Raw genomic sequence first — 11127 nt, forward strand, 5'->3', positions numbered from 1 at the left:
AACTATTGGCAATTTCTTGCCGATTCTTCCATAAATTTTTGAAGAATATGTAAGTTTCTTTAATTTGGATTTTTTTCTTGTTCATTTGTTTTTGTTGAGACAGAGCCTCACTAAGTTTCCCAGGTTGGCCTCAAACTTGGAATGCTCCTGCCTGGCCTGCCAAGTAGCTGGGATTACAGGCATGTGCCCCTGTGCCTAGCTCTGTAAGCGTATTTTATACCTTTATCTTACACACACATACACATGTAGACCACATTCCACACAGTGCTCTACAGCATGCTTCTGATTAGCATTGCATCTCAGGCATTAATGTGGGCTGGGACAACTCATATGCGGGTCTCATTTACAGGCCTTGAGTATGATACTGGCTGCACTCACTTGTGTCCTAAGGAGCAAGTGGTGTTGTCTGGTGCTGGAGGTGATGGTGAATGTGGGAGATAAAGAGAGCTGACAGGATACAGGTGGTGAAGAAGTGTGATGGGATATAAGGTAATCCTGTTGATGGTCCTCAGGTGAGGCAAGCACTCACTTCTGGTGTAAGCCAGCTGCCAGAGAACATTCAGATATGGATGTAACCAACATTTACAATGCCTCTAGGACAGACCTAGCTCTTTACTTTGCACATTGCTACTTTTTATCTCATTTAATCCATATGGAATCTCTGTGAGATAGGAATTATCTGCATTTTGTTGCATTTGCAACAAAACCGAGAATGAATGCTAAATGTCGACACACTTTTTAAGAAGTAGAACAAAGAGCCAAGTCAGTTCTTTTGATTCCCATCCAGTATACTATCCACTGCACTCTAGCAGAGGCTTCTAGGGAGAGTACCTGGTACCCCACGTAGCATACATAGAGTACCAGCTTTGCATTCCCTGTACATCCTTGATCTTCCTCCTTATCCTTTCCTTTATCCACACAGTCTCCCCTCAGTCCTGCAGGGAAAGCCAGGGGCCAAAGAGTTGCCAAGTCCAGAAATGTGTCAGAGGCTGTGAAATGTCCCCTCACAGGAGGGAGGGGATCCTGGGGAGTGCAGGCAGAAAGGTGACCAGCCTGTCCCAGTCTCCCTCTCACTCAGGTCCTGCCCCTTCTTGCAAAGGATGTAGCTCCAGCTCCAATGGGATCAGTCCTGGGCCCAGATCTGGAAGGGCAGTGCTCCTAAATCTACTGGTCCTGAAGTGGCACATCTCCTTCCCCATCTTAGTCCCTTTTTCCATCTTATCAGCACTCTGCAGTCTAGGCTAGGTCCCCACCTCCCCCTCAGGCTCCGAAGGCTGAATGTGGAATGAAGGTTTGGCATCTGGTCCAGCAGAAGCTGAGCAGCCTGGAGGAAAAATCCAGTTCCTCCCTCTAGGACCAGAGAGGAAAAAGCACCACAAGGCCATCCCTACAGCTGCCACTACCCATACAGCTGAGAAGGGGCCTAATGTACTAGACAAGAGCTTTAAGTCCCAAGATCCTTAAACCCTAGCAGAGCCCCAGGGCCAACAGTGGATGAGAATGGAAGTCTGTGGAGCTACCAGCAGAGAGAAAGAGGTGGGCACAGATCTGAGGGGCCTCTGGAAACCTTTGTGCCAAGGAGCTGCTGGTATTAGAACTTTAGTGGGGTATAATCAGGCTACCTAGCCCCATAAGCCAACCAGTGTGCTCTAGACCAGTCAACTGCCACCAGATCTCAGGGAATTGGCTCCTGGAACACTGAGTCCCATTGGCCCCTCATGCCAACTCCTGCCCTGGGCTGCACTTCCTGGACCAGCAGGAGCTTCCCAACACCCCCAGCCATGCCCAAGACCTAAGTTCTTATTCTGGGCTCACTCCTTGTCAGACCTATCATACCACAGTATCATTACAGATCTTGCAGATATTAAGAGGATAGGATTATTAACAACTATGTTTAATGAAAGGTTAGACGACATGGGCAGTCCTCAAAAAATAAAACTTATACAAACTGACTGAAGCAAAACCAGAATTTTGAAATAGTCCCATTACTATTAAAGATAATGAATCATTAATTTTAAATTTCCCTATAAAAAGAACTCCAGACCTAAGGGCTGCACTGGCAAACTACCAAACACATAAGAAATAATTCCAATAATAGATGAGTTCTACCATAAAACAAACAAAACAAAGAAGATGTATATCCAATTCATTTTATGAAGCCAGAATAACCTTGATACCAATACTTCAATGGAAAGTATATTTAAATAGTATAGGTCAATCTTACTCATGAATAAAAAAATAAAAATTATAAACATCAGGAAAATGAACCAGTAATACATCAAAAGGAAAATATATCATGACTTAAATTGGGTTAAGTCTAGGAATGCAACATTAGTGATAAACAAACATACACTTAATAGATGCAAACAAACAAACACATGATAAAATTCAGCATACATTTGGAGCCGGTCCCAGCACCCAGAAGGAAGCTCCCCCACCACCATCCCAGGCTCCTAGGGCAGAGGAGGTGAGCCAGTCCCAGCACCTGGAAGGAAGCTCCCCACCACCATCCCAGGCTCCCAGGGCAGAGGAGATGAGCCAGTCCCTGAACCCGGAAGGAAGCTCCCCCACCACCATCCCAGGCTACTGGGGCAGAGGTGAGCTGATCCCAGCACCTGGAAGGAAGCTCCCCACTGCCATCCCAGGCTCCTAGGGCAGAGGAGGTGAGCCGCGCAGGTGCCAGAGGCACACCGCCCCCCGCATGGAAATGAGAAGACACATAGACAAGCCTCAAAAACAGACTTTAAGATCACCTACAGCAACCCCAAAGGGAAATGAGATGGAATCATCTGATACTCAACCACCTGGACTCTCTGAACTGACAACAGAAGAGGATCTGGGAAAAATGAAATCAGAAATAATTACTCAGATAACAGCAAAGATTTTGCTCATGGTGCAAGACATGATTAATAAATCTAGAGAGGACACAGATAAAAAAATAGAGGATCTGAAGAACATGATGGAATCCCAACATAGGAAACAAATGGAATCCATAGAAGAGATGCAAACACATTTCCAGGAGATCAAAAACTCCATTGAAAGTCTACACAGCAGAATGAACCAATGTGAGGACAGAATTTCAGATATAGAAGATAAGATTGCAATTAGTGACCAGGAAAAGAAAAATTGCTTTAAAATTGTTAAGGGACCACGAGAAATCAATCCAGCAGCTGCTAGATGATGCAAAGAAGAACATAAGACTGATTGGAGTCAATGAAGAAACAGGAGAGAGTGCAAATGACATAAAAAAGCTATTCACAGAAGTGATGGCAGAAAACTTTCCAAGCAGGGGAAAAGAACTTGACATACAGATAAGTGAGGCATATAGGACTCCAAATAGCCTTGATCAAAAAAAATCTACACATAGGCATATAAGAGTTAGGATTCCAGAAACCCAACAGAAGAACAAAATTCTACAAGCAGTGAGAGAAAAGAAACAAATCACATACAAAGAAAGCCCATCAGAATCACAGCAGACTTCTCAATGCAAACCCTCAAGGCAAGAAGAGCTTGGAGTGATATATTTCAAGCCCTAAAGGAAAACAGCCTCCAACCCAGATTGATGTACCCTGCAAAACTATCTTTCAAAATTGATGAAGAAATAAGATACTTTCATGACAAAGAGCACCTTAGGAACTTCATGAATACCAAACCAGCACTCCAAAAATTTTAGACAATATCCTAGGAAAAGTCAATGAGGATCACAACCCCAGGCATCTCAGCAGAATGAATCCATTGGGTGTGACAAATTAAATGCAAAAGGGAAGAATCCAATAAAAAGAAAAAGTCATGAAAAGGCTTTTAAAACTTTGAACTACATCTCCCTAATGAGTGTATAATTCAATCTTGTTATTGTACTGATTAGTATTTTTCTGATTCTAGAGTTGCACACCATTCCTTGTGCTATGCTGGCTATTTATCATCTTCTTATGTCTCCATTTTAATTGGGTTGTCTATTAATGAGCTCTAAGAATTCTTTATATATTCTGGTCATAGGTTATATGCATTGGAAATATGGTCTGTTTAAGGACTACTTTTCATTTTAATGTTGTCATTTAAAGTTCTAAATTTTGATGGAATCTCATTTATCAAATTTTTTTCTTTTATACATCATGTCTTTTGTATCCTAGGTAGTTCTTGTCTACCCTAAATTCATAAATATTTTCCCTTATAATTTCTCCTTAAAGTTTTATACTTTTAGGCTTTCTTATTTAGGTTCATAGGTCCCTTCAAGTTATTTTCATGTATGGAAAAAAAGGGTTGAGGTTAATTTTTTATATATGGATACCAGGTGTTCTATTGCCGTTTGCTGAAAACACTATCTCTTCTTCGGCTCTCGAATTGAGTTTATATTCTATAAAATGCTAGGGCCGGGGATTTAGCTCAGAGGTTTTGCCGCCTGCTGTGCAAGCGCAAGGACCTGAGTTTGATCCCTGGTACCAAAAAAAAAAGAATACTAAAGTTAAATAATTTTTCAAAACTCAGTGGACCATATATGTGTGGTTCTATTTCTAGATTCTCTGTTTTATTCAAATGATCTATATGTCTTTCCTTACACCAACACTGCCTTGATTACTGTAGCTTTAGAAGAAGTCTTAAAATTAGGTAATAAATGTCTTCCAACACTGTTTTTGTTTTTGTTTTTGTTTTTAACTTTTCTAGGTCCTTTGTACTCCTACATAACTTTTAATTTTCAATATCCAATTCTTCATTTATAGCAAGTATACACAGACCTGAATTTTTATATATACCTTGTGTTTTCTAATCCTGCTAAATTCAAGTACAAGTTCTAGGGGCTCCTAGAGATTTTTTAGTATTTTCTCTGTAGATGATCATTTCATCTACATATAAAGATTTTGCTTCTACCTTGCCAATCCTATCCTAGTTGTGTCATTTTATTGCCAGAGTATTTTGGTGGGGCCTAGGTTTCAAAGTTTAATGGACAGATAAAGAGTAAGCATATCTGCCCTTGTTCCCCACCTTAAGGAGAAAGCATTGTATCTTCTCCATTCATATAAGGCATTCTCACTGAAAGTATAGAGTACATGTCTTTAATCTGTTGAGAAGGTTCTGTTCTACTTCTAGTCTCCTGATAGCTTTTACCATGAACAGCTATGGAATTTAGTCCAATACTTTTTCTCCAACTAGTGACAGGATCATATGGCTTTTTCCTTTCCCCTGCTAAAATGATGACTTTTGGGGGTGGATCTTCCAATGCTGAACCAACACTGCCATCCCTATAACAAAACCACTTTGTACATCCTGCCAGATCTGACTTCTAATAGTTTGTTTTGTTAAACAAATTTCTATCTATGTTCATGCTTTTTTCTTCTATTATCTTTAGCCAGTTTTAGGATTAGCACAACGTTGATTTCCTAAAATGCGGGGAGAAGTTTTCCTTCTTTTTCTGCTTTAATTGTTTGATATAATTTATCAGTTAAAATGTTTATGAGCCTGCTGTTGTCATATAGGTAGGTTTTCAAGCTAGGAATATACTTTCTTTAATAGGTGCTATTCAAATTTTATGTTTCCTTCAGAGTTAGTTTCATTAATTTGTCTTCCAAGTTACTTCTTAGAAGTTGTCAAATTTATTTCAAAAAAGATTTTTGTAATATGCTTTCTATATCCTTTTAAATTCTGTAAAGTCTGTGGTAATGTCTCCTAGATCTTAATATTGTAATTTAAAAAATGTATAACTGATATTGTGTAGCAGGAAGAAAAGGTCTAAAAGAGCAGGGGAATTGGGCGGGGTAGGGGAAAGGAAAAAAGGGAAAAGAAAAAATATGAGAAAAGGAAAAGAATGGAAACAAATTCTTTGCAAATAGGGAAGGGTGGAGGGGGTGAAGGGAGGGCAAGGGAAGGGGGAAAAATAAGAAGCAAGATACTCATGTAATGGTACAAGATCCCAATGATGTATGTAACTGTATTTTATACCTAAAATGTACCAATAAACTTAATGGGGAAAAAATTCAGCATATATTCATGATAAGTTCTCTTGGAAAACTAGAAATAAATAAGAACCTCTTTAATCTAATAGAAAGCATCTATGTGTAAAAATCCTGTAGTATTCATCACAGTACAATGTTTAAAATGTTCCTGTTGAAATCAGGAATATGACAAGGACGTCTTCTATCATAACTTCTAGTCAACTCTGTACTGAGGAGGGCTAGCCAGTGTCGTAAGGAAAAGAAATAAAAGTATAAATATCAAAAAAGAAGACACAAAGTAATTATTATTTGTATATGGTATGGCTGTGTATTAGTTACTTTTCTCTTGTTGCTAAGACAAAATATCCAACACTCAAATTTAAAACAGGAAAAGTTTATTTAGCTCAGTTTGTAGGTTTCAGTCCATAATCAGCTGGCTTCAAGGCAGAGTGGCACATGGCAGAAATGCATTGCAGATAAGAAACAGTTCATGGTGTCCACATGGTAGCAAAAGCAACAAAAGACTTTTACAGCATCTTTCTGCTCCTTTTATCTTATCCAGGCTACAGGGATTAGGGCAGTGCCAAACCAATCATTGTACTGATTTAATAATCACACACCCTTAATCCCAGCATCACCATACACTCTAGATTCTGGCAACTCTAAAAAAGCCCCATTTAAGACTTCATGAGGCTTTGGGAGGACATCTAAACACAAACCATAACAAGCTGTATATTTAGAAAATCTAGAAAAATGTAGAGATAAATTAGTAGAATAAGTAAATTCAGCAAGGTTGCCAGACACAAAGTCAATATACAAAGACACACAGCACTTTAACATATCAGATCTAAGCAGAACATGAAGAGTTTCTCAGATACCATTAACAATAGCATCAACTCCCTGGGAATAGATTTAACAAATGGCACAGAATGACTTCTTCAGAGAAAACTGTAAACCTTTATTGAAAGAATTTAAGAAAAAGTTTCATTACAACAATATCACATGTGACTTCAGTTTGTCTTCTTTTTAACTTACAGCTGCATATCACCTAAAATATATAACAGTTGAGCACATAACTTAGCAGAAATTTATGGAAATGATACTAAAAACACACAAAGAACATTATAGTTTTGGTTTTACAGGATAAGATGAACCAAAACCCTAATCACTGCATAGACATCTATGTTAATGTACATAGATGTCTATGTAATGATTAGGCATATGAACATTAATTTTTAATATGTCTCTCTAGTGACATGAGAAAATAAAGGGACTTCTCAAAGCCCAGAATAAATTAAACCCTCTGAGCCTATTTAATACCAATTTTAAGTAGCAGGCAAATATTATCCACAGAAAACCTCCAAGTAGCAAAACAAACAAACCCAGTGTCATTCAAATATATTTAATTTGAAGCACCTACTAATTATATATTAGCTAAAATAATAATGTCGTACTTGAAACTATTTAAGCGACTAAAGAGGTCAAAGTACTGCATTCTGTGTAGTCCATCTCTTGAGCAAAAGTGCAAAAATATTCATTGATATAGTTCAAACTTTATTTGGTCTATTTATAGCCAGGTGACCATTCATCCATTGGCATCTATTGTGCTGGTGTAAGTATTCATAGCACCCTCTTTCACTATCATAGGTCTCCCAGTTTGGATAATAGAAATTACATGGTCGCACTGGCTTAGGCAACTATCATGAGAGATGACACTAAAAATGAGAGAGAGGGGCTGTGGTATAGCTCAGTAGTGATGTGCTTACCTAGGGATGTAGGAAGCTCTGGGTAATGATCCTCAGCACCACAGGGAAAAACTGAGAGAAGGAAAAATGCTACAGACTCTCAGTCTAGCTCACAATTTAAAAAACAAACAAGCAATGACAGCAATCAACCTAGAAAAGCCAAAAGATACAAATCTATCTTAGTGTGTGTGTGTGTGTGTGTGTGTGTGTGTGTGTCTGAAATATAGCGTGATTTTTTGATCAACAATTCTGGCAAATTAAAAAACAAATGATACGATTGTATTGTTTCAATACCAATTACTACTGATATATGTTAAATGATTTACATACTTTAAAAAGTATTTGGCATCATGGCTGACTAGATGGCAGCAAGGAAAGGATGGCTGTGAGACATGCATGGAAAAAAGTCAGGTACACTGACTGAAAAGAAGGCATCAAAGCCAGATATAGAAGGTACACAGAAGGAGAAATTCACCAGATCCAAGCCCAGTATCAAGAGGGTTTACAGGGGGAAGTTGGACTGCTACTGGACTACAGTACCCCCTATACCTCAGGTCTGGTGTACCTGCCATCATGGGAGATGATCAAGCACCCTGAGGGAGGGAGTCTGCACCTCAGTGGTGGCTGGGCCGCAGGAAGGAATAGACTGAGAAAGATATTCACAGGCCAGGGCATCAGAGAAATTGAAAGCCCAAGAGTGGTGTTTAAGAGGGCACTGGTGGGTCTTTGGGAAAGTTGAAGACAGGTGTATGATCCTTATTGGTAACAAATCTGAGTGCAGAGAAGATTGAGGCTTGAGTTCTGCATGAGGGAGCAGCTTCTACAAAGAGCAACACCCTGGGAGGTGACCTGACATGGGATAGGCACCCGCTCGGTACTCCCCGAAACACCAGATGTATTGTGCCCACAGGACGTGGTGCTCCCTGCCCACCACCCACAATCGCACCTGCACAGGGGCCTCCTCACGCACTGCCAGGGTTGCTGAACTCAGCAGGCCTGGAGGCTTCACCACATTCACCACTTGGAAAGTGCCGCTTTGGGGAGAGTAAATGGAGAAGGGACTGCAGGCAGAGAGCCAGAGAATGGCACCCTGACCAGACAGCATTCAGTGGCACTCCTGACAGAAAGCTTACCAAGCAAGAAAATAGAAACAGCTACAGGATTTCCCATGCCAAGAAGGGAGCAGGGATCAAGAAGGCCCTGGCAGAAATCAGCAGAACACTATATCTTTCCCTCCCTGAATTAACTGAGGCGGTTGGATCTTAAGACAGAGGCAAAGGCCACCCTAACCCTGACCGCCCTAACTCTAGCCCAGAGTGATACTTGCACTGGGCAGGTGGGCTCAGAGGGCCATCCAGCTTGACAAGACTCCCCTCTCACACAGTTGAGGAGGTCATAGGTGAGGACCCGTTCGGAGACCTGGAGCTGTAGACTGGGAAGGATGAGAAGAAGAGGGAACTTGGGGTCACCGCGACACTCAGAGGTGGGTGAGGAGTGGGTCCTTTGGGGAGTGGGTGGTCGCAGGGTCAAAACTTCTCAATGTATGAACATGGGGGGAAGGGCTCCCTAGTTGAACTCAGACTGCAATATAAAAAGGACTGTAAAGATGCTTTAATTTTGTTTTTGAAACTACGTGGGGTTTTGGGGGGCGTGTGGGTTTTTCTTTCTTTTTTCTTCTCTTTTTATCCCTTTATCTCCCCTTTCTTCCTTCCCTCCTTTCATCTAGTATGCATATAGTAAGTGTGCAAAGGAGAATAAGAATTAAACAGAGCTTTATAAATAGTACTTCACATGGGTAAGTCAAAGTAACCCTCACCAAAATTGTGTCTAGAGGATCCAAACATAAGCTATCAACGTATTAACAGTTTCTGACATTCTCACAGCCTCCCTCAATCTCTAATTATAATTCCTTCTCTCTGTGTTCCTTCTCCCATTTCCAGAAATATTCTCTTAACCCCCCCTCAGCACTAGCCCTCTACTCCAGGTATAAAAATAATTCCAACAGAATCCAATCTCCTCTCTGTTCCTCACTTGTTGATATTTTTCTTCTCCTTATTGATTGACTCCCTTTCCCTCTTCCTTTTTCCTTCCCCTCTCTCATCATATCCCAGTCTACCTATTAATAGTAACATAGCACAGTTTGTATGGGACATTGACAAAGGGGTGAAATTGTTGAAACAAGTTTTAATGTACATGATTAATGCGTGGTTGGATCTGTTGATGTTTATATAAATGATAGGGATTCTCTCTTTGCAACACAGAGACCAGCTCTGATCCTATTAAACTGAATAGGTGAAAGAGGTAGATAAATACCAAAAGACAACCAAAGCCAAGATCACATTATTGGAAAGCAGACAATAACCAGTGAGATCTCCATACTAGAACCAAAGTCTTTCCACTCTGATTCTCAACCCTCAGGGAAAAAAATTAGAAAAATGAGAAAACAAGGCAACAATATGCCTCTCAATATTTCTAACTCCCCCAAAGTGATCAAAGAAAAAATAAAGAAAACAGATTAATAAGTTGTTCAAGAGCCGGGGATTTAGCTCAGTGGTTCAGGTGCCTGCCTCGCAAGTGCAAGGTCCCGAGTTCAATCCCCGGTACCAGAAAAAAAAAAAAAAAAGGTGTTCAACAAGCTCAAAGATGAAATAACTAAACAAATAATGAACTTAACAAACAAAATTATCAGTGAGCTTAAAGAAGATACAAACAAAAACTTAGCTAACCAAAACAATGGAAGACATGAATGACCAGTTTAGCAAAGAGTTAGAGTCCATAAAATGGTACAAAACAGAAATCCAGGAGATAAATTCTATTGAAAGTGTGGACAACAGAGATGACTAATGTAGTATGCTTCTGAGTTTCTCAGGTAAAACAAGGCTAATAGCTTTCAAAGTAAGTGGAAAAGGAAAACATGTGCTGAAAAGAGAAAAAAGAATGCCCCAAAGGAGCTCAATGGAATTAAAAGTATTCTCAAATTAGATAATGATATTTTAATGAAAGATGTTAAGAGATAGCAACTGTGGTGGTACCCAGATAATGTCAAGAGAAATACAATGTGTGCCAAATGATAAAATGAAAATGGAGACTGAGATCAAGAGAAAGAAAAAGACTCTTCTAGACCAGCATGGACAGTACCCAGTAGGGATGAACCACAGACAGAGAAAAAAGGCTGAGGGCAAAGCAAGAGACAGGAAAAGCAAAGCAAAAGCAGCAAAGGCAGTGAAGAGTTTGGACTGGTAGACCCTTAAAAACTTGAAAATACTACATGACAGAGATATTTGATTAGAAAGCTCATATTGATTTCAGCTCCCACTACAAGAAAATTATTTCTGTTCGTATTTTAACTTCCCTTCAAATTCAAACTAACTCAAATTTGTTTTGGAAACTTAAAAATATTTTCTATGATGAATGAAAACTATATTGATGCTTTAATTGGAAACTTCCCATACCCA

General features: G+C 39.7%; 1 pseudogene; it reads left to right on the forward strand.

Annotated features, from left to right (window-relative positions):
• The first annotated feature begins 8064 nt into the window (after positions 1-8064).
• LOC147824384 (protein LLP homolog pseudogene) lies at positions 8065-10915 on the forward strand (annotated as a pseudogene).
• Positions 10916-11127: the final 212 nt, after the last annotated feature.

The sequence above is a fragment of the Heterocephalus glaber genome, unplaced genomic scaffold, assembly GCF_053883595.1.
Source record: "Heterocephalus glaber isolate CG9 unplaced genomic scaffold, H.glaber_assembly_v1.0 deba00001546, whole genome shotgun sequence".
Taxonomy (NCBI): domain Eukaryota; kingdom Metazoa; phylum Chordata; class Mammalia; order Rodentia; family Bathyergidae; genus Heterocephalus; species Heterocephalus glaber.